Source organism: Zootermopsis nevadensis, unplaced genomic scaffold (assembly GCF_977971745.1).
Source record: "Zootermopsis nevadensis isolate Lab colony 2312 unplaced genomic scaffold, Znev_1.0 Znev_ptg000015l, whole genome shotgun sequence".
Lineage (NCBI taxonomy): Eukaryota > Metazoa > Arthropoda > Insecta > Blattodea > Termopsidae > Zootermopsis > Zootermopsis nevadensis.
This window is the reverse complement of record NW_028259147.1, coordinates 6,918,080-6,929,078: the sequence shown is the minus strand read 5'-3', so window position 1 is coordinate 6,929,078 and position 10,999 is coordinate 6,918,080. Positions and strand designations below refer to the sequence as shown.

Genomic DNA, 10,999 nt, shown 5'->3' with positions numbered 1-10,999 from the left:
CTGTGAAACAGAAGAACTATAAATCCTTTTAGACATTTGCTGACACTGCTTGGATGACGATTCGCCAGGCCGTGAGCTACACAGCGCACCAACGTACGCGTACTGCCAACATACTCCTAGGTCTTAGTCGAGCGGAGTGCAAGGTGTGTGGTTCGTCTCTCAAATCATTTTCTACCTTCATCTTAACCTATTATAACCCAGTGGTAGTTATATGTACCACCTTCATTAACAGTCAATAATTCTGCATTTTACCCACGGAGTGTATTTATCGGCTCCACATAATCTCACAGAAAACAGCATTCATTTCCCTCAAAGAGCATTAGCCAACTGAACTTTGTAATGGAGAAGTGTGTTTTATTTCAGGTAAGAATTGAATTCTTAAATATTTTTAAGACGAGTTTTGATTTCAAAGGGTTAATGACCAAATAACAAAGTTAATTCTTGTCCATGCCAAAATCTAATCTAATAATTGCATTTAATAATAATATTAATTATAATGATAATGCAAACAAAATTATTAATATTAGGCCCTATTTGCATTTTGAATTACGTTTAAAAATATGTAAAAACCACCAAGTAGTATATGTTTATGCTCCTATCCCAACCTTGTTTATATCGATCAAACTTGGCAACATTTAAATTATTTAGTAATATTATTATTTTTTAGTTCTTGAATTTATGCCTCGGGTCCCGTTTTACCGATCACAGCCGTAAACTCGTTATAAACATATGCGGACAGGTTTGGATACGTTTCTGCCTGTCAGCTGACATAATCTGTGGACGTAAGAAATGAAAATGAAATATTCATTTGTGACAAGTAAATAAGATGATGGTTTTAACAGCACGAACCTATTGGTCTCCCATAATGACTGGGTTCATGTATCAACAACATATCATTATCCCATTAGATTTAGATGAAAGTGAACATCATTTTTTATTGTGATTCACCCAGGATAATTCTTGTATCATCGCTTAGAGGGAAGAGTTTTGAAAATTTAGCACTCACCGCGACGTTGTAAATAACTTATTTTAGTACAGAAGAGAATTTGGTGATTTCCAAGATAAAATCTGTTTTAAAAATGTATTCGCCGTAAAAGCTGTCTTCCTTGAAAGTCTTCATATAACCCATGACAGAGAATTTTACAATTTTACTCGAAAGCGCAGTTAAGTAGACAATTTAGCGAAGGCAGAAAATAGATAAAGTTTCTCTCTTTATCTCAGCAACACCTCCTAAACACTAATACCGGAAATAGAGGTAAAGTCCCATGCATTCTAGGAATCTAAAGTTGATGTGTTTACCTACATTTACGCTCTGGCCAGTTTATTTTCAGATAAAGAGACCCGGAGAGCCCGTCTGGATGTGGTGGTTCAGTTAAGTTGCTAGTCCTGCCAGAAATCGAAACTCAGTCAATCACAAAGTGATCAGAGACTGGCAAGCTTATTTATTTGTTCAGTAAAAACTTTTACCTTCCAAATATTAAAGAGGTGTCTTTATGTGATAATCATTTCATAGCCGTCTTCTATGGGTATCTTTGAAAACTATTAGAAGCAATTTCTTTTTCTTTAATAATGCCTATTCAAAAATAAAAAATTCCATGATATATTTTCAGATATAAATTTTATTGAAATTAGCGGTACTTACTATATTATTTTAAATTTACTCTTGCAACAGCGTTTATCTAGTAAGTTTCTATCTGGAAAATCTGCATTTTACGGTAGGGTTTTTAAGTCAGCATGTACGAAAAACAGGAGACGAGATAAGAATCACGACTTTTTCTAATTTTTCAAAATAAAGAAAATAAACGTGCTTGTAATAACAAGTAGCAATAATAAATAATTTCGCAGGCATACTTAAAAGTGGTCTCGGACTGGATGTGGTCCACGGACCACTGGTTTGGCCACGTTTATCTAGAAGAAAAATATAGAATTTAAGTGTTTTTGAAAACAGAGTACCCAGGAAAATGTTTTTGCACAAGAGACGTGAAGTAAGTTAGGATTGGGAAGTTGTAAAAATAAGGAACAGCGTGTCGAGAAGAATGAGATGGGCGGGGCATGTAGCGCACATGGATGGGACAAGAGGTGTGCACCGGGTGTTGGTCGGGAAGCCTGAGGGGAAGAGACCGCTGGGAAGACCTGGACGTAGATGGGAGGATAATGTCAGGCGGGATCTATGGGAGATAGGAGTTGAAGGAGACTGGATTTTGTTGGCCCAGGACAGGGTCCAGTGGAGGGCTTTGGTTAATTCGGCGATAAACCTTCGAGTTCGTTAAGCCATCTAGTTAGTTAGTGTTGAGCGCAGTTCATCAGGATAGTCAGATCAGTAGGGCTTTATGGGATCAACGTTAGCTAGTATAAAATATACCAGAACTGTATATTTCGTTACGATTTGCAATATGTATTTGAAACATTAGTTATTTGGTCAATAACTTAATACAATGAGAATAATTTGTTACTCTGCAGTGTGATATCTGTAATGTTATTATCTTTGCATCATTATATTTACGTCTGTAATATGGCAAATGTAGTATACACAGTCGAAAAGAACAAGCTTGAAGAATACGTGCACTTCGTATCTGTTCTGTGCCAAATCGCTGTGAGCTGGTATTGCGTTTAATTGGGGATGATTTCGTACTCAGGACTGCAAGCAAAACAATGTTAGATTTTAGGTTGCGATGGCAGCGAGTATGAAAATGACTCGTCTTCCGGGACGTTGCGCCTTGTAGTATGTGTAGGAGTTTACCGGCGTTTCAGAGATTCTTAGTACGATGAGTAAGCCATGCTCGAAGAGGTTTGAGATATGCGAACCAGTTTGACAAAATAAAATTGTGGCCGGACCCATATCTCAAGCCAATCCTCGCTTTTAGAAACCATTTGTTTAACGTCTGTAAAATTCTACCAGACGACACAACATACAAGAAGACATCCATCTTCAATGTCTTCATTATTCCGCTATACGTTACAACGAAGACGTAAGCACATCCAGATCTTTGACTGTACTATGGTTGATTACATTAACACTGCAGAAGTAAAATCGAAATAAAGGACATACGAGCATGCGGAACTTGACCTTGTGGACACTGATTCAAGGCCGAAGCTGCTGTTGACATGGTGGAACCTTGGTGCTCCACCTTACTTCCACATACCGTTATCTCCAGGTTGTCTACTGCAAGGACGTGTTTTATTAACCATTCTTCACGCGTGTCACACTTCGAGAAATTGGCAAAATTGCATTGTACGTTATTTGAAAGTGGTCTGATGACACTCTTACGTCTCCCGTGACGTCATTATCTTTCATTTGATTGACGCCTATTACAGTTTCGAGATTATGTTGCTTCGAGAATATTTTCAGGAACATTGGTCATACATGTAAAATTGATATCGGGGATGAGAATAGCATTTTAAGGGTGAAATCAGGCGGGGTGGGGCAAACCAGGGGGGTGGAATATCAAAATCACTCAACGTTATAAAATCGGAGCGTTGGATAAAATGTTTTGACCCAGGATGGATGAGGTATAATAAATTGCAATTTATGCATTTTGTAATTTGTTTCCTTCCGCCCTCCAAACTAATGTGTATATTTGTTTTAATAAATGAATCGTGAGCATTGATAGTCTGTAGAGCATATGATCGTGGCTTTTCGTGGTTTAAATTTGAATGCGTCAGAATCTAACGGATTGGCTGTCTTCAGGGCTAGCTGTTACGAGATGTTCGAACCTAATACAAGGCCAAAATTCGTGCCATGACATTCTGCAGATCCTGGAACCCAGTATCCTTGACCCCCTCCCCCACTGCTAGCAAATATTCATCTTGCAGAACAAATATGCAGATGCTTAATAATGAACATTACGCCATGAGATCTGTCAAAATAATTAAGCAAGCTGAAGAATCAGGCTGTTAATATTTGGCTTCTTTAAGTGATAATTTGAATAAACTGTTTGACTAACTACCTGAAAAACTATCTTTCTTACTGTTAATGACTAATCGCAATCTAATCAAGCAATGTAAATAACTGATTTTCTTATAACTAGCTAATTATGTAACTGACTGACTAACTGACCTTTTAATTAATCCAGTAGTTATCTACTTCACTAGTTTACTATCAAATTAATTTAATAACTATACCATTCATATCTGTCAGTGTAATGACAACCAGTTAACTGGATTCAGAAATGCAGTCAGTTCCTGAAACGTTTTCTAAGACAGTATAAAATGTATCTGAGACATTAAAGACTGTCCAACATTCTTTTGGTATAGTGAAGTTGTCATTATCACAAAATGTTTGAGAATCGTTTGATTCTTATTTTAATAGTTTTACTGCTTCAAATTAAGATTTAGCAAATCTCTGACTCTAGCGCAAAAGAACGGGAAGATTTTATTTGTTTATATCCATGTTTATGTATTCTTTCTTTTTAATGTTATTTATAAATATGTCCATTGTGATTTTGTTGGTTGGAACGTCGTGTGGACTTGCACGTGACTACCGACGTCAAAATGGCTTCACGATCCAGAATAACACCATGGGCATATTCAGCGCCGTGAGAACCTCAAAGTTCATGGTCTTACATAAAACATTTTCGCTTATATATATATAGCCAGTACGTTGCAGCAGAACGAAAATTTCCGATTATAAGATACGAATACAGGTTTTGCTTTCCAAAGATATTACATCAGCCTTGATCTTCACAACTAACATGCGCGCTAGTAATGGTGACAGAGGCATTAGTGAGCCTTGCTCTAATTTCCATACAATGGTAACGCATCACCTAACGTCAATTGTTTCCAGAGGGCGTATCCCAAAAACAGGAGCCTACTTCGTCACAAATTCAACTAAATCCACTGAGCAGAGTCCTTCTTGAGGAGCTTATATCATCAAAGGTAGTCATGGACTAGGAATAAAAGGCTTGTTTAGGAGAATTCAGGGTTACGGGAGGATAATATTAAAATGGATCTTAGAGACTTAAGATGTGAGGTTATTTACTAGATTAATCTTACTCAGGTTAGGGTCAGTTGCACTCTGCAGTTAACAATGTTATAAACCTTCATGTTCCATGGAAACACGGACGTTTCTCGACCAGATAAGCGTCTATCTGGTTCTGAAGAAACTGTCTCTATCGTAGAGACAGTTAATGGAATGCGAACTCGAAATGAACTAATTTACTTCGTAGCTGAGTTTGAACGTGACTTAGCTGCTGTACCAAGTAATCAATTCATATCGATCATTTATAAATAATGTAATAATCAGAACCGGTTCGCCCTGAAGCCTCGCTACCAAGCTTCATCCCGACCAACAACTTGGTCATTCATTTCCGACACGTCAAAGTAATAGCTAACACCAAATTTCTCACTGTATTTTTCGTTTTGCATCATGAAGGTGTTAATAAAGAAAATGAATCTTTATGCTGCAAGTTGTATGTCATCCGAGAGGTCAAAGGCCGAAGCATTACAGAGGCCCAGAATAAATCAACACACTTCACAGAGATAATGTTTTCTTTTCTAAATATTTTCCTTTAGGTATTTTCCAAATATCTGATATTTGAGGTTCTTACGGCGGTTAAGTTGTTGGTTGTGATTGTCTGTGTTGTGACTCCATGTTAATCTTACATTTCAGCCTTGAAAATGGAGGTAATACGTTCTTCCGAAACATCGGTAACCACTTTTTGGAATCACAACCAATAAGGTCACAGTTGACATCAGAACAGTCTCTTAAATGTTATCTGCTAAAGGGGACTGGTATAGCAGTAACGTCATGTGAATGTCACAGTCGAAAGACCTGTTAGTGGATTATGGTGGTCAGCTATGCTGTTTTAAATTCCTTATGTCTCCTGTTTCTATTCTGAAATAATTAGCATGAACCGTCTCCTTTATTTAACGAAACAACATCGCTGTCTACAATATTGCGCCAAAAATGTGTTAGATTACTTAAAGACTTGCTAAAATTTTGCATTACTCAGTAAGACTTCGAAACTCGTTTCCTGTACGGATAATTTGCAGACTAAGCAAACAGAAACATAAAGTACTTTTTCAGAAGTAAAGATAAATTGACTACATTCACATTAAGAGGTGCGGCTATTAATCTTCGTGGGTTCTAAAATTATTATCTCTTCGTTATTTCATACAGCAATATAACTTAGGAAAGAAAACAAAGCGTACTGTCAAGGTTTTCAACAATAATTCATTTGCGAAGGCATAACTCGAGGTTTAGAAGACAGAATTTATGAAGTGCTAGGCATCGCTTGTGAATTTCATCCCAGACACGTCTGATTACTTAAGTGCCCACAGCGTTTTCTTAAGATCTCGGGCTAATGAACCCTACTAATGTAAACAAATGATGACATAAACGTAAGTTGTCGGCTCTAATGTGTACTCTGTCTCTACTTTACTTAAATATAAGTAGCTAATAAGCTATTTGGCAACTTAACCGACTAATCAACGAAGTAAATACATTGACAGACAAAATTATTGACTTATTTGCCGTCTGATTATTAACTAACTAATGCAGTGTTGTGAGATTTAACTGAGTACAAAGGTGACCGTCTTCTGCGATGCTGTGCTGTGTAGTCTCGTAACAACTGATCGACGTTTCAGAGCTGCTTATTGCCTCCATTATCAGGCACTTGTCGCCGTGATGATGGAGACAGAAAGCAAGGACCGCTCAAAGAGTTCTCATGGAATTTTACTCTAGAGAATTTTACTAATGATCACCCATTTTCATCTAGTGTTCGCTGTCCCATATGTATGTTGTGGCTCTTAGTTTAGAACCATGGACGGCTTTATCTTTCCCTCTGCCAAAAATAATTTTTCGAGAACTTAAATTGTTTAATATGGTTCTTGTGTAATTTTTAATTGTTATATTCAGAGACTGTTATGTATTTTCGATTTTAATCCCATATGAAGGTGTTACGTTTTACACAGTATATAAACATGTTTATACTTGCTGATAATAATTAGATGTATGGATCGTAAAGTGTGAGGTAGATGATGTACGGGGAAACCCTCTGGGTTTGTAGTGAACAAATGAATTAGCAGAATTACTGAGGAATATGTGAAGTGTAATATCTGCCATGTTTTAAAATGTTGTCTTGTTCTTTAAACTGATATGATAAATTACAAATTCGCCATTTATGTTTACAAATACAACTGAAAAAATTAAAAAGCGGCAGATGTATTTTCTGATATTTTTTCTCCAAATTTTTTCTCTTTGTTTGTTCCTTTGCTTATTTCTGAATTCCTCTTTCTCTCTCTAATAGTCCGGAATTTAGTCCTTTCTGCACGATTCGTTTCTATTCCTGGCTTGGATCGTCATATTTGTTGAGAAATATGCAGTCAGCCCGCATCGGCTAATTCAATTTATGCAGCTTCTATAGTGCAGCAGACTTACAGATCGCATTGTCAGTTGTTAATTCATCTTAAAATGCAGGCAGTTTGTTTGTTCATCAGAACAAGTCTTTCGATATAACCACTCGAAAATGTTGATGACTCACCGTGAATATTGTCTCCCACGCCGTGTTTCTGAAGCCACTAGGAAGGTCTCTGTTGTCCACGGGGTGAAATATTATGATAGCAGAGAATAGTGGATATGACGTCACGTAAGCAGAATGTGGGTTTACGGACCTGAAATATTCTTTCCCCGCCTTAAACCCAACTCTCCCCTCCCCCAATTTGTTAGAAATATGTGATTATGTGATGGTGTTAAAGATATGAGTCTGTGGTGGACTTACGAGAATCCACCATAAATAAACTAAGTTATTGAATAATCTGCTATATAAACATGATTACAGTATATTAATCTATAATTACGTTTTGTTTTTTGCGGATATGAAAATTTGGCTTGAGAACAGAATGCTGAAGTGATATTTCGACCTACGAGAGATGAAGCTAAAAGGAGGCTGGAGAAAATTTCTAAATGAGAAGCTTCACAAGTTGGACCTTTCTCCAGATATTAATTACAGAATTATCAGTTCAAGGAGGACTAAATAGGCGGGGCATGTAGCACACATAGGGGAGACGAGAAATTCGCAGAAAATTTTGGCTGAAAAGCATGAAGGGAAGAGTTACTCGGAAAACTTCAGCGTAGGTGGGAGGATAATATTAAAATAGATATTTGGAAAATGGACTTGGAGGTATTTAATCAGTTTGGTTCAGGACAGAGATCAACAGGGGGCTTTGTGAAGAGGACGTTAACCTTTTTGTTCCATAAAAGGCGGAAGTTCTTGGCTGACTGAGTATGCTATCGGCTTCTCAAGAAGGAAGCTGCTCCACTGCTATGCAGTTACCTGAATCTCTAACAGGACTTGTTTCTTGACCTATCATCTTTATATTCAGTACTTAAATGGAAGAATGTAGATTCAAAATGTCACATTCTTGACCAGAGAAACACATGGCGACATCTGTATCAGCCACACGCCAATTTAAACTACTCGTTCCATAAGAATGACCCTTTCTTTGCTACAAAATAATGACAGGAAATTTTCTATTCGAAATGCAGTGTGGTTTCTTGAGTTACTACATTGTTGTTTACACTTAACGAACACTTTAACCACCATAGACCTACAAGAGGCGTGCAAAATGACACGTTATTAAAAAGGCGAACGTGAATGCAGAGTCGACACAAACTAACCGACGTCCAAATCAAGTACGATGCTACCTCAGACTTCTCGGAAGACGAAAGTACACAGATGACTCCCTTGCTGAACTCTTAAGGGACGGTGATAAATATATTCGAGATGTACGTTCTCGCGACGTGACAATAGAGATGGCTGTCTTTTGGGAACACGTTTACCGACGTTTCAGAGGTGCTTGCTGCCTCCATCATAAGGGCGATTATGACTATCACCTTGATGATGGAGACAGTAAGTACCTCAGAAAAGTCAGTGAAATTCTACCTGACTACATAGCAGAACAATCCAAAGGACAGTCACTGCATGTGTACAACATAATTTAACATTTTATTCAGATGGGTAATTTTGCCGAAAACTTTCAATTTACGTTCTTGCATTAGAATAAATGCCTAGTGTTAGATTCTAGAATCTGTTAGTTAACAAGTTGTTTAGATGGTTAATTAGTTAGTCAGTTGCTGTGACTCTGTAACTTTGTAATATATTTAGTTACTTAATCACTTTGTTAGTGACAACCTGGTGATGTTATTACGATCAGAAACCCATGCAGTGAAAGTGCCTGCGCTTGTTATATTGTGAAATCGGTAGGCTACAACCCAGAGACCACTGAAAACAACGCAGATGTAGTTTTAAGGAGACGATCCTGATGAGTTATCCATTAGTCAAACAAGTCATCGTGTAAAGTGATGTTATTCATCACAACTTTTTGTGGAAGGCTGAAGGTATCGCAGCCATGGGATTTCCACTGTCTGCTTGTAAATAAGCAATTACTAAAAAATAGTTTCACGCAAAACGGATGTATAGAACCATTTATACAAAGCTGAGGGAAATAGATTAGTCACAATACATTTCGTCTTCATGGATACACTGTGATATTTTATCACATGTATTCTTTTTCACTTCTTTCTTTTATTATTTATTCTCATTTTCATTCCGTCCTTCCTCCTATCTTTATTTTCTTGTCTTTCTATTCTTCCTCCCTTTTATCTTATCTCTTCTTCCTCCCTGTTTGTACCCATTCCTGTACCATTATTTTTCCTTTTGTTCGTCCCTTTCCGTTTTTTCCCTTCTTTTCCTTTTGCTGCCTTCGTTCTTGTGTCCCTGCCGCTGTGTTTATTTCCTTTCCATGTTTCTTTCCTTTGCCTCATTTTTGTTTTGTTCATTATTTTCGATTTATCTCCGTTTTCTTTATTTTTCCACCTTTCTTCGTCATTACCAGACGGCTATAAACTCGGTCTCAGAATGCAAATCGCACCTCGCCTTCTAACAAAATGGAAGGCATATAATTCGTATTAAACTTTACACTACTCAAGTCGTGGAAAATTAAGTCTACATGCGCGTAAAATCACCGCCTTGCCTCATATTCGCTTTCGCATTACTGTGCTTGGGTACTATCAGTCATTCTTACGTTATCTTTACGAATCCAACAATCAATCAGTCGTTCGTGGCTGGGTAACATTTTCGTGGCGTGACTTAACCGAGAGTCAAGCCCGGAAACTAAACTTGATTTGAACTATTCAGACCTCCGCCACCGTAGTGCTGATGGTCATCGTGAGGATGCTGACCTGATATCGGTATCGCAGGGTGTGGTCATGAGCCCAAAAAATGGGCGAGACAGGCGTTTGCGCAGAAGAGACCTCAGTCTTGACCGCGGGCTGTAAGGACTTGATCTCGCTACGCCGTGCGCCGGAGGGACACGTCTGCAGTACGGCAGCTTCTGCTCGTGTCGTGTCGCGTCGCACGAGCGGTAGACTGACCATCCCAACAGTACTCGCCAAGAGGTGGTCGAATGTTGGTGTTCTCTGCGGACGCTGCTGGTGTGCTACCGTTACCACCACACTACCCCAACTTCAGGTACGAGCTCGCGTATCAGATGTGTAGGTTACATCCGATAATCGACTGTCACTCGAGTGCTCTATCCGTTTTAAGTGACAATGAATTTCCTTTCATCGGTATTTCTGCATTTTTCTTTCTGTTAAGTTAGCTACCGCGGATCTGCTATAACAATACATTATCCTATTCCATTATGCATTTAACTTATTACGCTGCCTGTGATTTATTGCTTGTTTACAGTCGATGCTCTAATAGACGTTTTGTATTTGTGAAAGTGATAGTTAATGCAGTGCATCTGACTTTCATGACGTCACAATACATTTCCCATTTTATTTAATTTGCTACTTACTGGAATTGTCTTTGTGGTAAATTTCTTGAATATGGTTCGATTTGCCATATTTTTCATATTTATGAAATTTGACCTCCAATTTTCCACATATGAACAACACTTTGTTGCATTACAAGTAACGTTTTCTGTAATTTAAAAGATCTGTTGAGTTCTCTATGATCTCCTGTTTGTTTATTTATGTACAGGATGGAGTGAGGAAATT

The 10,999-nt window shown here is 37.9% G+C and overlaps 1 protein-coding gene across 6 annotated transcripts in view; it reads left to right on the top strand.

Annotated features, from left to right (window-relative positions):
* LOC110831200 (uncharacterized) overlaps positions 1-10,999 on the top strand; it is a 50,643-nt gene continuing 39,644 nt past the window's right edge. For 2 of the 6 annotated variants that reach the window (XM_022066922.2, XM_022066921.2), the window contains exon 1: positions 8-363. The gene's annotated coding sequence lies outside the window, so the exon portion shown is untranslated. Of the gene's footprint in view, positions 364-10,265; positions 10,470-10,999 lie in introns of those variants that run through there. The other 4 variants (XM_022066920.2, XM_022066919.2, XM_022066924.2 and 1 more) reach the window with 3 other exon arrangements.